Genomic DNA, 13,438 nt, shown 5'->3' on the forward strand with positions numbered 1-13,438 from the left:
AAATCATCTAAGATAAATACTTTTAATTAAGCAAATGTCCTACTCAATTCACTGTGGACAATCCCATCATAATGGATATTACTTCTGCATGCTAAATCTTAATCTTCATCAATACTGAATGCACAACGCAAAACCATTATTAAAAAAATAGGCTTACTGTAATATTGCCATTTTGAAGCTGCCAGCTTTTATATTCATTAATATGATGACAACAGACTCCCAGCTAACAAATTTTACTACAGATCAGAATTTTTATCAGATATGTATATGAGATGAAATCTATGCTAGCCTATTATTTGCAGTTTTTATTAAAAAGTTAAATTGGGATTATTATAAACTCTCTTTGGATTCCTTAATAAAAAAAAATTAAAGTTAAAATCAAATGAGATTTCCTGGAAGCATTTTAAAAAGCTGCAACAGCAGTAAAGTCAGCAGGCACCACACAGCACAAAGAAGTATTTACCGAGCAGAAGATGAATGTCTCTTCACTTAAGAGTCTAATGGGTTACTGTATATGGATTTTTGAGAGTCAGAGAGAGGAAAAAGCAAGAAAAAGTCCAAGCCAATGCTTTCCTAATCTAAGACATATTTTTTCCTGATCAAAGCTTTCAAATTCTGATGTAAACTGACTTCTTGCTGTTGTGACCAAAATCTCCTCTTTTCCCCCCTCCCTCCATCTCTTCAGGCTTGGATTTGGAAGTCCCTCCTCCAAGGGAAGAAAGCCTGATCCCTATTGCTTCAGTTGTGGTGTTGAAACCCATTAATATTTCTCTGGCAGGTTCCCTGACCCTGGTGCCCTTGAACATGCTCAAAAAACCATAGGGTATTCCTGAGCCTTTGTCCCTGAGAGGATTAACAGGGTTGCCTGGAGCCAGCCTGAAGGTGTTTTAATAGGTAATAGGGGTGGGCTTCTCACCTGACTTCAAGTTTGCCTCAGGCTGGCCCTGCTCAGCAACACAGATGCAGCCACTGAAATTAGGGGGTAAAGCATGGCTCTGTGCACAAGTTAGTGTGTGAATCCTCAGAATCTGGTGGAGGATATCTCCAAATATATCCTTCCTCTACCAGGACAGGCATCCCAGTGGAGGGCACAGGGACTGGAGACCTGTGCTGTTGCTGCCACTGTTTCTTCTCTGATGTGGAGTTAGTTACTTAAGCTGTTTCTCCTCTCTTTTCTCTCTTCCTCTCTGGCCTCTCTTGTGGCTTATAAATTGTCTGAAGGAGAGACTGCTGCACTCTGTGGTTTTGCTGTGCTTAGCCAAGCAGGTCCCGGTCTCATTTGGGTCCTGTTGCTATATCATGGTAAAAGTAAATAAATAGATAATAGTGGTAGCAGCAGTTATTTTTTGTGTGTGAACAATAGGTTCCTAATGGAGGAGAAGCCTCTTTTCTGAGTTTTTTTTATCTGCAAGTTAAAGTCTGTCTTTCATCACTCAACTGGATAAGAGTATGCTTTTGTAAATCAGACAAAACTTATCATATAAAGTGGAACACATCATTGATTATACTGAATACTATCCTGTCTGCAATTTACCCTTGCTGCTGCAAAGGACACAACATGATTAAACTAAGAAATGATAGACTGAACATTATGTGTCAGGATGGTAAAAGATTTTTCCTATCTAAATAGGAAACAATCAGAAAAAACAGTGCAAATACACAAGAAAGTGTTTTAATGTATTATAAACAAGCCACCCTGCTGTTGCCTTATATTGTATTGTTGCTCAGATGGCTGCAGATACTTCTCCTGTAGCCTCAATATGTATTTTTTAGAAACTACGAACTGTCTTGATTTTTTTAATGATGTGAGTATCCTTCCTCCATAAGTTCATATGTACTGTTACCTGCTCAGTCTGTCATCTTTTCTGCCTTCCCCTGGGTGAGTCCAGATGCTCCCAGTGACATTTCTCAAATTGTAGATCTGTGCATTTTCTCTGAGCTGTTAAAAGCATTTCTACTTTACTTAATGACAGTATTTAGCAGTATCAGCCTTCACTCACTATTTGGTATACACCAGGTACTCTGCACAGGGGCAGAGGGGGCATTATCCCAGTTTGACAGACCAGAGAAACAAGGTGCTGCATTTGGCAGCAATTAGCCCAGAATATGCTGCAGAACATGTGAACAGGAGAAGGTCCAACACACCTTCAGCCCACAGTTTACTCTTTAGTGTGTTACTGCTTTTGTTTCCTCCAATATTCCCAGTTGCACTGTGCCCTCCTAACATGATTTGGGAGAATGATCACAGTAGAGCCAAGTGCTTTTGCAATAACACATTCAGATATTGCAGCAAACAATTGTAAGTAACTTTCCTAATTTTGAAGTGTGACTTTGCCATCTATGGTACTTAGTAACTTCTACCATGTCTCTGATGATTTCTGAGTCTGCTGCCAGTAACATTACATTCCTAGACAAATTAGTATGTGATATTTTGTGCTCATACTGCAGTGGTAAGGTCTGTTTGCTGTTCCCATATAGATGTATTTTTGACAGGAAGAGCAACTCTATAAGCCCAGGATGAAAAGCCTATCAATTGAATTGGTACCACATTACCATGGCAACAATATAATGATAATGAAATTGTGACTGTTGAACCTGTTTTATGGAACTCTACAGAATGGGCTTTATAAAAGGAGAAATCTTGTTGATTAGTAAATGTTTCAAAGCATGATGAAAACCTGAGAAGCACACGTGCTGTGACTTATTAATCATGTTATCATCCTCATTTAATATAAATTACTCTTTGTATGAGGAATAGTGCTCTCAAAAATAAAATTATATGGCAAATCTCTGTTTCTCCAGGTTTTAACATGCACCACAGAAAGACTCGCTCACCTCTGTGCCCTGGTTCACTGGATCAGTTGGCATAGGCGTGTATTGAGTTGTGCAGTTTTTGCTGCTTATTTAATCTCTCTCAGAATCTGTAAAATTTACTGCTACTGCAGCTGAAATAAACACCTTTCTGTAAGAAGAATGTGGCTTATTTTATATAAGATTATTCCACAAAAACATATCCTTTTAGATTGAACCCTACACAGAGAAGAGGTGGTAGTAGGAATGCACTCTTCACTTCCCACCTCCCTTCTTTTTTTCCCATTTGGCAGTTTACTGTCATACAGACTCTCAGAACAGAGGAGAGAGCCACCCCAGCTCTCATTCCTCAGGATAGCAGCTCTTGCTGAAGGCTGGGTTTGATATTATGCCTACTTTTAAACAAAAATATGCTGAGCACTCAAATTTCCTCGTCATTCATGTCTCTGGACAGGCCCTTGGGGAGGTGCCTCACTTCTAAGTGTCTGGGGCTTCAGTGCCAAGGTTTCTATAGCAGGATTTTATCTTTAGATAGATAATAGATAGAAAATAGGTAATATTCCTCTTTTTTTTCACCTTGGGAATAACAGTGTGTCTCACTCTTTTGAGTCCATCTCCCAATTTGCCAGGTAAATCAGAATAGAAAAGCAGGTGTGCCAGCAAGGATTGAGCTCAGTGTGCATTCACTGTGTGGTGTTGTCTAGGTATTTAGTAGAGACAACGGGGGAACACAGCTCATTTTAGTGAAGTCCTGATCTACAGTTCTGATGGCACAGAAGCCAGCAGAAATCTTCATGACATTAAATTTGATGGGCTTTAAATCAGAGCTTTAAAGGGCTGTTTCTTAAAGCTCCATGTTTGATCCTATTTGGAAAAGGAAGCCCTGTCTAACATTTCATTATTTCCATGGTTTTTGGGAAAGCAACACATTGAATTTCTGAGTTGATAGAAATATAATGTAATGTAATTTTCCTTAATATATATTTTGCACTGGCTGACAGTTTTATTAAGCAGAAGCAATAATCATCATTATTCAGTGTAATAACCATCTCATTAGAAATGGTCTAATTTTCCCTAATTTTAATTTACCTCTCAGACTAAGCTGTTCTAAAATTACTGAGGTGCCTACAGTACAGTTTCGTAAGACTTCAGCAGAAACATGTCTTCAGAAAGCATCTACTGAGTTATTGCTGCTAAAATAGTGATATGCCAGACCTTTGTGAGAGAAAAGGAAGTACAGAAAATTCAGGTTAGGAAATTGCTATATCACTTTTTACTTCCTTACTGTCTTGTAAGTAGCACTTTCTGCACACATTTTGCACAATGATAATTGTACAGTTGCCTTCAAGCCTTCCATGCACTATCCTTTAATAAAGGACCTGGCTAAAGGGTCACACCAGAGAGTCCTAGTAAGGGGAAGCTGACAAGCAGAAATATTTCTTGGAGAGACAGAGAAGGATATGAAGACACTGATCATTATAGTAAGATTCATTATCATCCAATGAAAATAGGATGTATACTGTGACATCCAGGCAGATCATGTATGTCAGGCAAGCAGATGTGAGCAGAAAAATGTAGATGCTAAACCTTACCTAATAGGCTTACTCTGTGGATTATTCTCAATGAGCAAGGCTATACTAAGTGTGGCCTTGTATGTAGCTATAGTTAATACAGAGGGTATAAGAAACATGCATTCATAAGCAAATCTGGGGACATTCCCAGCTGTGCTGAAGTTAATGCTCTTTGATATACTTTGGAGCATCCTAAAAGCACTTTGAGTGTCATATACTTCTACAGACACCATAAACAGCATTAGGGCATTTATACAGCTTTAGTTCCAAGATTTCAAAGGGCACTCTGTTTTCTCTAAAAATGTGCTCAAAAATTTCTATACTCAAACAGCACTTGTGCATGCAAACTGCTACAGCAGCTTAGCTACATGATTTGGTTGTGCCAGTTCTGAAAACACATTTGATCAAAAGCATTTTGTTGCAATCACAGCGATAAGTAACCTCATATGAACAAGGAAGCACTTTGCAGGTTATATTATAAAAGAGACAAATTGTCTAAAGGTTTTGTTTATCATCAGATATTATTCTGTGTAGTTCCAAGTCATAAAAAATAACTTTTTTTGTTTGCTCGGGTTTTTTTAATGTTCCCCTAGACACAGAAAACGCAGTCTCTTCTGTGGAAGCACTCTACTTATGAAATCTCTTCTCTTTGAAATTCTGAGCCTTTTCCAGCTGTAGTATTCTTTGCTCAGCTATAAGAACACAAAGTACAGCCATGAAAAGCATTACACTATTATCCCAAGATAATTTGATAGTCTGTAAATGTATTTTCCTGCCTGTGGTTCCAGACATTATGCTCTCATTTGAAGTAATGATTTGCAATTATTTATACAATTCAAGTTAGCCCACATTGGTTTCACCCTGAACGTTTTACCTGCATGGTACAAACATGGCTTATTTGTAGATTGTACAAGCTAGACTAGATGGGTGATTTTTGCAAGCCACACTCGATCAGCAGTGCAATGGGATGCCTACTGCAGACAGCCAGCTCCTGCAGGAAGTGGTGCAGTGACTCACTGGCAGCTGTCTCCTGCCCACGTCAATGTTATCACAACCATGCATCAGCAGGAGTCTGCTGGACATGTTGAATTCTAAGTTCTGACATAAAACCATAGCTCTGATCTCATGTGGTCAGTAAATACAGCATGGCACTTTCCAGAAGTACTTACCCTGCTTTTCTCTTTTGGCTTCTGTGTGGATGTGAAAACTCACCTTACATTCCTCTTGCATTTCTGGAGTTTACCACACCCTTCCCCCAAAGCTGGAAATGAGTGGTCCAATGCTAACTGGATAGTTGTTTCACCCCCGACGCACCCGCATTTCAGCATTATACCATTTGTTTGTAGAATTTGCAATGTTAGTGAGTGTGGACACAAGGCTTTGGTTTTCAATGGGCTCAGAGTTCACCTCCCTTACCCTCACCTGGGAGCCTGTGTTGGGAACAAATTTACATAAGTGACAATAATTTACTGCTGGCTCGTAGCTGGTCAGAAATGGATGGAGCACTCTGTGGTGCTGGCAAGAAGAAAGTCTCATTTGAATCCCTGGTGATCCTCCTCTGGGAGCCCAGGGTGAATTCAGAGGAGCCATGCACTGGTGACATCCATTGGGCTGCCTGTTCTCTGTGGGCATCAAAATGCTCGGCAACACAAAAGTTATTAAATATGGTTTCCACTGACTTTTTCCACTGTCATACATTGCCGAGTATCACCTCGGTTCATATTTGATACTGGGAAAATTATTAATGTCAATGGAGTGAATTACAGAAGGGTGCAGTTCTGACTTGGGACGGTCAGCAGCCAGGCCAGGAACTTCCACCTCTGCCCTCCTGCTTCTCTTATCCTCAGCTGGAGTGGCCTCCAGAGGGTGTCTGAGTGAAGTGTGAAATATACAGTTCAAATAAAGCAAAGGGGGACAGTAAATATTTAGAAATTACTGTATCACTCCTCTCTCATTTGTTCATGGTATGTTGGATGCTGCTGTGACAATTCAATCTGTTTCTTTTTTCAAAAAAAAAATAATAAAAAAAAAATACTACTTCTGTTTTGCTGAAAACCTTTAAAGTCTTATTTTGAAAGAAAAATTAATATCAACATGTCCTTCCAGGACAGTGTCATTTAAGAACAGCAGCGCTTTGAAAAGTGCAAGAATTCCAGTTTACCATCCTGATGTCAGTTTATGATAACATTTATGACATTAATATAATGGATTATGATCTTTCTTGGCTTGTCTGACTGACAGTTATTCATATATAATGCAGTACTTATCACCTTGGTCCTTCCATAATAATAATTCCTTCAATTTTCTGAGCTGTGTCATCAAAACATGTACTCATAAGTGTTGATCTCATCTCTGGGAGAGTAGCATTAGGAGCTCCTTTTGAGCTTTATGTCACCTAAAATCTAGAGTGAAATTGAAGACCAATTGCAGAAAAATACCCTGTCTCTAACTTTATCACACAGTCTGCATAATGGCCCTTATGATTTTAAATGATTTACTGAGTCCTGTCAAAATGCTGTGCCTTTCTGTGGTGGAAGTTATTGAAGTTCAGAAATGCCATTATTCTGTAGAGCTGGAGCAATCGTGGGGAAATACACAATAGATGGTGTGCTACAATTACTTACCTTGACCTTCCTATTTTTTTTTTCTCTTAAATCTCCTCAGGATAGACAGAATAAAATATATTTTCTTCAATATTTAGAATGAAAATTTGCTGTGCAATTTGTACCTGCTTTCCTCATGCCCAGTTTCACATGAATCATATGTAAAAGGTGAAAGAAGAAAGTGAAAATTTTGTATGCTTCCAGGCATTGACCACTTAGCAAATACCAATGATGTTTGTGTGGATAAGGGGTCACTCAGAAATCCTGGATTGGACACCAAGGCCTGTCACAGTTCTGCTCTATAACTGTGTTCCTTCCCTCTTGGCACCAGGCCTCCACTCTCAGTGGGCACCAGGATGTTCCCTCCCATCCTCTGAGCATGGGAGTCAGGCTGGGGCTGTTGCTGTGGCAAGCAAAAGATGTTCATGCCTCATGGGCAGGTCTGCTACAACAAGCTGATCATTCAACTCTATTCAAACAAACCTGGGAATTGAGTGAAACACCTCACACCAGCAAAGCAGGAGTGGGAGCAGGAGATTCCCGTGCATGGAGGTGACACCTGCCTATCCCTGAAGCATAGCAGGCTGTGAGTACAGCCACAACAGCATGTGGCCTTTACATACTGCAGACCTTCTCATGCATGTACGGAACCTTCAAACAATAAATATTTAAAAGAAACATTATGTCTTTTAGCTGGCTGAACAATTCCATATGCCTTAGAGCCACACAGAGATAGGACACTCAATTCACAGTGGGGCTCTGCTTCCACAGCCTGACAGGCCTGCCTCTCCCAGAAGGGCTGAGGCTCTCCAGCCTTCACAGTTTCCCCGGGGCTATGCACCACTGTCATCCTGGCACAAACATCCCATCTACAGGGATGTCAAGTTCAAGCAAGGACAAGCCTATAAGCACTGCAAGGCAGCCCTGGCACATATCTGTGACTACACTGATACCTCTGTCTTCTCCCCAGTATTTTGTCAGGAATGTGACATGCAAACTTTTTTTTGTTCCTAATTATTTTTTTTAAATAAACCAGCACTGTGACAGGGTAGCTGCTTGCAAGGCAGAAGTAATGCTGTTCTGTGGGCAAAACAGAGGTGCTCTGGTGCTCAGCTGTCACCTTCTGAAGCTGCTTTCCACATTCTGAATGAAAATGGTTCGTCAGCAACATATCCTGGGCTGGCTTTTCAGGCTGGGTGCTGATGAGCAGCCATTTCTATCCCTGGGCCTGGTGATTAGTTTTATTCAGCTGAGAGACAAGTACTTGGACATTTGTCACTGTTTCTTTGAAAAATGTGTGCATGTTTTCTTGGGCTATCAAATGGGACATATGGGAGCTGGATTCCCTCTTCCATTAGATCTTGGAAATTGTGTCCTCCTGAGGCAATTAATTAGCATGATGTTCTTGGCTGCTAATGTTTGATTTCAGATTTCAGTGGCAACAGACTTGGCAACAGATTTTATGAGAATGGTCTAATGGTGTAGGTTATTAGCCGTGGCCTCCACACAGCTTTGTTCAACCCCTCATCTTTTGCAGAGTTCCCTTAGGTGTGCAGACAAGTCCTGTGGTTTCTGTCCATGCCTTAGCTCTCTCTTTGAAAATTAAATATAACAGCACTTTCCTGCTTCACAGGACAGGTGCAGGGCAGATTGAGCCTCAGCAGAGGCCAGGCAACTGCAGTCCTCTACTGCCCCAGCTCCATGATGGAGAAGATGTTCTGCAAAGCTTTTCTTTGATCCTTCCACAGTTTAAGGCAAAATCATTTACAGTGGAAATTTGTCAAATGAACACATTCGTTTACTTTCAGTTTGACCACTGTAGATACCTGCAGGCTGTACACACCTTTATCTTTGGAAAGGACATCTGTGGAAAAAAGCTAAGTGAGTTATTTGATGTAGGCTCATAGGTAAGGTACAGCCCCTCAGCTAGTGTCTTCCATGTATGATCATTTCCAAACCATACCCTTCTGAAATCAATGTGATATACAGCAAAACACACACTTCTAACCTATGAATGCAATCCAGAGATATAATTTAGACTGTTTGCTTTGGTTTTATTACCTCAATTATATTCATAGTCTTATATAATTATAACAATTCATGGCTAGAAAACAGTGTTAGTTACAGCTCAAAAAAAAAAAAAAAAAGTTATATCTCTCTCAAAGGGAGACCCAAGCAAAATACAAAATTATCTATCGAGTACAGCTATACAGTAGATAACACATCCTCTGTGAGAAAGAACATATGCTTTTCATTAGTATCCTCAACACAATAACAGAGGGCTGAATTTTCCAGGGCAATGGAAGGACGAACCTATTTCAGAATACCAAAATGCTAGTGACATTTTATAGATGCATTTGTTAGTACTGTTGTGAATAAGTTTTGTGTGTGTAGGAGCTCACTTAAGTGGTCATTACTGTACGTGATTTGAACTCACAAAAGGCATTTCACAAACCTGTTTGAAACAGATGTGCTTCTACCCTGCATTTAAAATAAAATTAGTCCATGGTCCTAATTTAGGTAACCTTTGCAGTCACTAATATACAGTCATGTATACAATCACACACTTTTTAAGCATGTATGAAAAGCATTAGACAGAAGAAAAGAATGAAGATAAGAAAAATTTATCACTAAACAGTATCTGCAATGTTTGATATTCCTTCCAGATAGCTCATTCCCATTTAAATGGAATGAGAAAATGCAAAACATTAAATGTAGTGTTGCCTGTTTTCACATGATGCAGCCAGGAGTTCTAATTCAGACACTCTGAGATTGAACTTTGTTTTCATACCTGCCAGACAAACTTTCATTAATTAAAACTACAAAAATACAAGCAGGATAGCTGAATAACTGAAGTTGAATTTATCCTATATATCCAATTTACTCATCGTGTGCTTTTTTAAACGTTTTGCTACTACCTTTATTATCCCATGTTATCTTATTGCAGTGCTTTTTCAGCATGCCTTATTCCTCCTATCAATTCAAGATCCATTTCCACACATCCAGCATTCATCTCCAATGCTCTGACTTTCAAACTGTGTCTTTTGCAGACCACCAGGAAGGAATTTGCAGAACACTGGGTGAAAGACACTTACTGTGCAACTAATAAGGAAGGTTGGAATACCATTAAAATTCTGAGTGGTGCTTTAAAATGCCATGAAATTCTGAATTACAGCTCTGCCTCGCATCCCACAATTGCACATAAGTACTGCCAACGCTGCCATGTGATCGCAGGCTGCCTGCAGCAGCTGAACCACACAGGCACTTTGGACCACTACAGCCTTCTGCTCAGGCTCCTGATGGCTTTCCTGAGAGCTGATCATCATTAACGCTACAGAAAGAAAGCACCAAGCTAAAAGTTTAAGCTCTGAATTACACTGATAGTTTTACTTCAGCCCCTCACATACTGCTGTCTTTGAAGCCATAGGACCTCCCTCCCCATTCAAATATTTTGTTTTGGCCTCAAAGTTACACTTGCCCTGAAATTATTATCAGATGACAAGGACAAAGTAAAATGCCTAAAAAGTGAATGTTTTATCAATCAGTTTTGAAAATTGAGGAGAAAAGATATCTAATATTTCATACTCTTCTTTTAAATCACTGATTTGAAAGCATTTGCTGGGTGGGTATCACATCTATATGATGGAACCAGGAATCTTCAGTTGATGCTTGGTTGTTGTGATGGAGCCTTAAGATCTGCTGCATGGGAGTGTAAGTTTGAAAATTAAAACCCAAAGAAGCTGCATGTGAAAAATCCTTATGATTAAAAATTGAAGAACATTGATCTACATTATTGACTGACAATTGTAAATCTTTCATTTTACATGAGAGCTGCTTTCTAATTTGTACACAAAAATCTTCAAAACTATTGGCTCTTTTCTGTACAGGTTTTAAAAAATATATTTAACTGGATATGGCATAAATATTTTTTGCACATTGATTATGGAGTTAAACTAAGCAATATCAGCATAAGGAAAAAAAAAAGCCATATAGTACAGTGGAATTTCTTACAGAGCCAAGAGCCAGCCTGAAGGGAGTTGCCCTTATGACAAATGTCCATGCATGATGTAAACCTCCTTTTTGGTGATGGTTTAGTAATTTCCATTGCAAGTAGGTACTATATTTTTAATTGATTCCTACCAGCAAAGTCTGTAACCTTCGCTGATACGTGTCCATTTCACAAGGTTATTGACTTTTGACATATCTTGTTAGATGTTATGATGAGACAGATTTTTTTTTTGCACAAATTGATGTCTATTGATATTACATTAGTTCATCAAGGTTACAAATCACACTGCATTGCACTACATTTCACATTTTCTGCATCATGACAAGAGGTTTGTAATATTCACTCTGGGACGTATAAAGTGCCTTCCACCCATCCCTTGGATAAATAATTTAAGAAATTGTTGGGAAATCATACCTAATTAGTAGGATCTGCACTCAATAAGTGCCCTTTGATTTAAATTGTATTTGTATTTTGATAGGTATTGATTTTAGGAGTAGGAGAAATGAATAATACATTTTGCATTTCTCCAGTGTTCACAGCAGTAATCTGACAGAAATAATGGAGGAACACTCCTGGAAGTGGTCTCTTTGGGGACCTGCAAGTCTTTCTCTAGAAAGCCCATGGGACAGTTAAAGGCACTCCTGTGTGGAATGGCCTGATCCCCTTTTCTCCCATTGATTTGCTGCATAATCCTGGACAAATCACTCAGCCTCTCAAAGCCTCTCCTTTTCCATCAGCAAAATGGAAACAGAATGGTTCCTCATCCGTTCGCAGATAGCCGCAAGACATATGCAGAAAAGCAACAGATACATCCAAGTGGATATTATACACATCCTAACTGGCACTGCCACATGGAGCACAGAGCCAGCAAGTGAGGCTTCCCATGGGCACAGGAGAGTCTGGTTCCCCATAGCAGGACCCACGGTGTCACCATGGACCTCTGTGAGCAGCGTGGTGGAGCTGGGCAGCACAGAAACACACCCTGCCAGCCTCCTTCTGCACTCAGTTCTGCCAGCAGGAGTGTTCTGGTCGGCTTGGATACTTGCTTTCCTGGGTGAATTGATACAAGACTAATTTGGTTTTCTTTGGATGCTAATCCCTCGGAGTGAGGAGGGAACAAGGTGAAGTTGTACCATGCAGATAAGCTGGGTAACAGGCTGGTATCTTCCCGAGGCAGTGCAGCTCAGCGTGCAGGTAGGCAAGGGTGCTTGCATGAATGGCCAGGGGTGAGGAACACAGACAGACAAAAACATCTCTGAGGCTGAAAACAAATCAGAATATATAGGTATTTACAAACACCGATTTCCAACACCCCAGCAGCTGTAACAAATGCAGACTTTATGAGATAACCATAATTATAGAAAAGCTTTATTTTTGGTTTGGTTTTCTTTCACCCAGTGTGCCAGCTCTGATTTGAAAGGAAAACCATAGGCTCAACTGTGCAACACAATAAACCATGGCATCAAAGCAAGCATCAAAGTGGCCCCTCGGCTGCTGGCAAACAGTACAGTCATAAGAAAAGAGACAATGAAAATACAATAAGTAGAAATAGCCCTTTTTCCCCATAACATAAACACCATAGACATTCTTTTAATACAAAGAGAAGCAGGATCCAATGTGACAGCTTTATATTTGCCAAGTATCATGGGAGGACTGTAAAATACATCCTCCCCAAACCAAGCCAAAGGAGCAGAACGAGCCAAGATGTTCTCGTCAGAACAAAGACATCCCTTTTCTTGGGTCTCAGACAGTTAGCAGGATTAATTTTGCTTTTTATTTATTTTAATCATCATTTCTGTCTCATGCTAGCTTCAGCAAGATGTGCCAAAATATCTATTAGTGCCTGTCTATACAGGTGCAGTCCACTGCACCAAAATCACTTTATGGTTTTCAAATTAAGGAAATTATATTTAAGACTTTTTTTTTGAATGTATAACTTAAAAAAAGATTCTCAAGTAGACAACTGAGAGCCAGGTCTGTGCAACTCTGAAGCAGGGGGATTGTTGTCACATGGAAGAGCAGATGACTGGTATGTGTTTGTATCCTCAGCCTCTTACAGGGGGAGATTTAAATAATGTGTAGTGGATTTCTTTGTGATACTTTTCCTTCTCTCTTTTTTCAGTTATTAGTTTACATTCTTTTGGAAGTATTACCTGTACATTAAGCCCTATATTCATATAATCATGAGCGATATGTAACTTTTCTGTCTTGCCCTTTTACTTTCATGCAGATTTAGAGAAATTGAGGCCTGACAACCCACAGCTGAGCTAACAGGAACAAACAGCTGAAAGCATGAGAATGGGGCTGCACAATTTTATTTTTTACCCTTCTCTCATTCATCTGAAGAATTTTTGTGGGAGCCTTAGCCAGTAAAACAGCACCCATCACTTTTAGGTTCCCAAGCAGCAGGAGCATAGGGGAGAACAAGTATCAGACACACACAG

The 13,438-nt window shown here is 39.7% G+C and overlaps 1 long non-coding RNA gene across 1 annotated transcript in view; it reads right to left on the minus strand.

Annotated features, from left to right (window-relative positions):
• The window catches only part of LOC310912741, a 38,986-nt gene that overhangs the window by 1,504 nt on the left and 24,044 nt on the right, over positions 1 to 13,438 (minus strand). The window lies entirely within an intron of this gene.

Source organism: Zosterops lateralis, assembly GCF_965231275.1.
Source record: "Zosterops lateralis genome assembly, chromosome: 9".
Lineage (NCBI taxonomy): Eukaryota > Metazoa > Chordata > Aves > Passeriformes > Zosteropidae > Zosterops > Zosterops lateralis.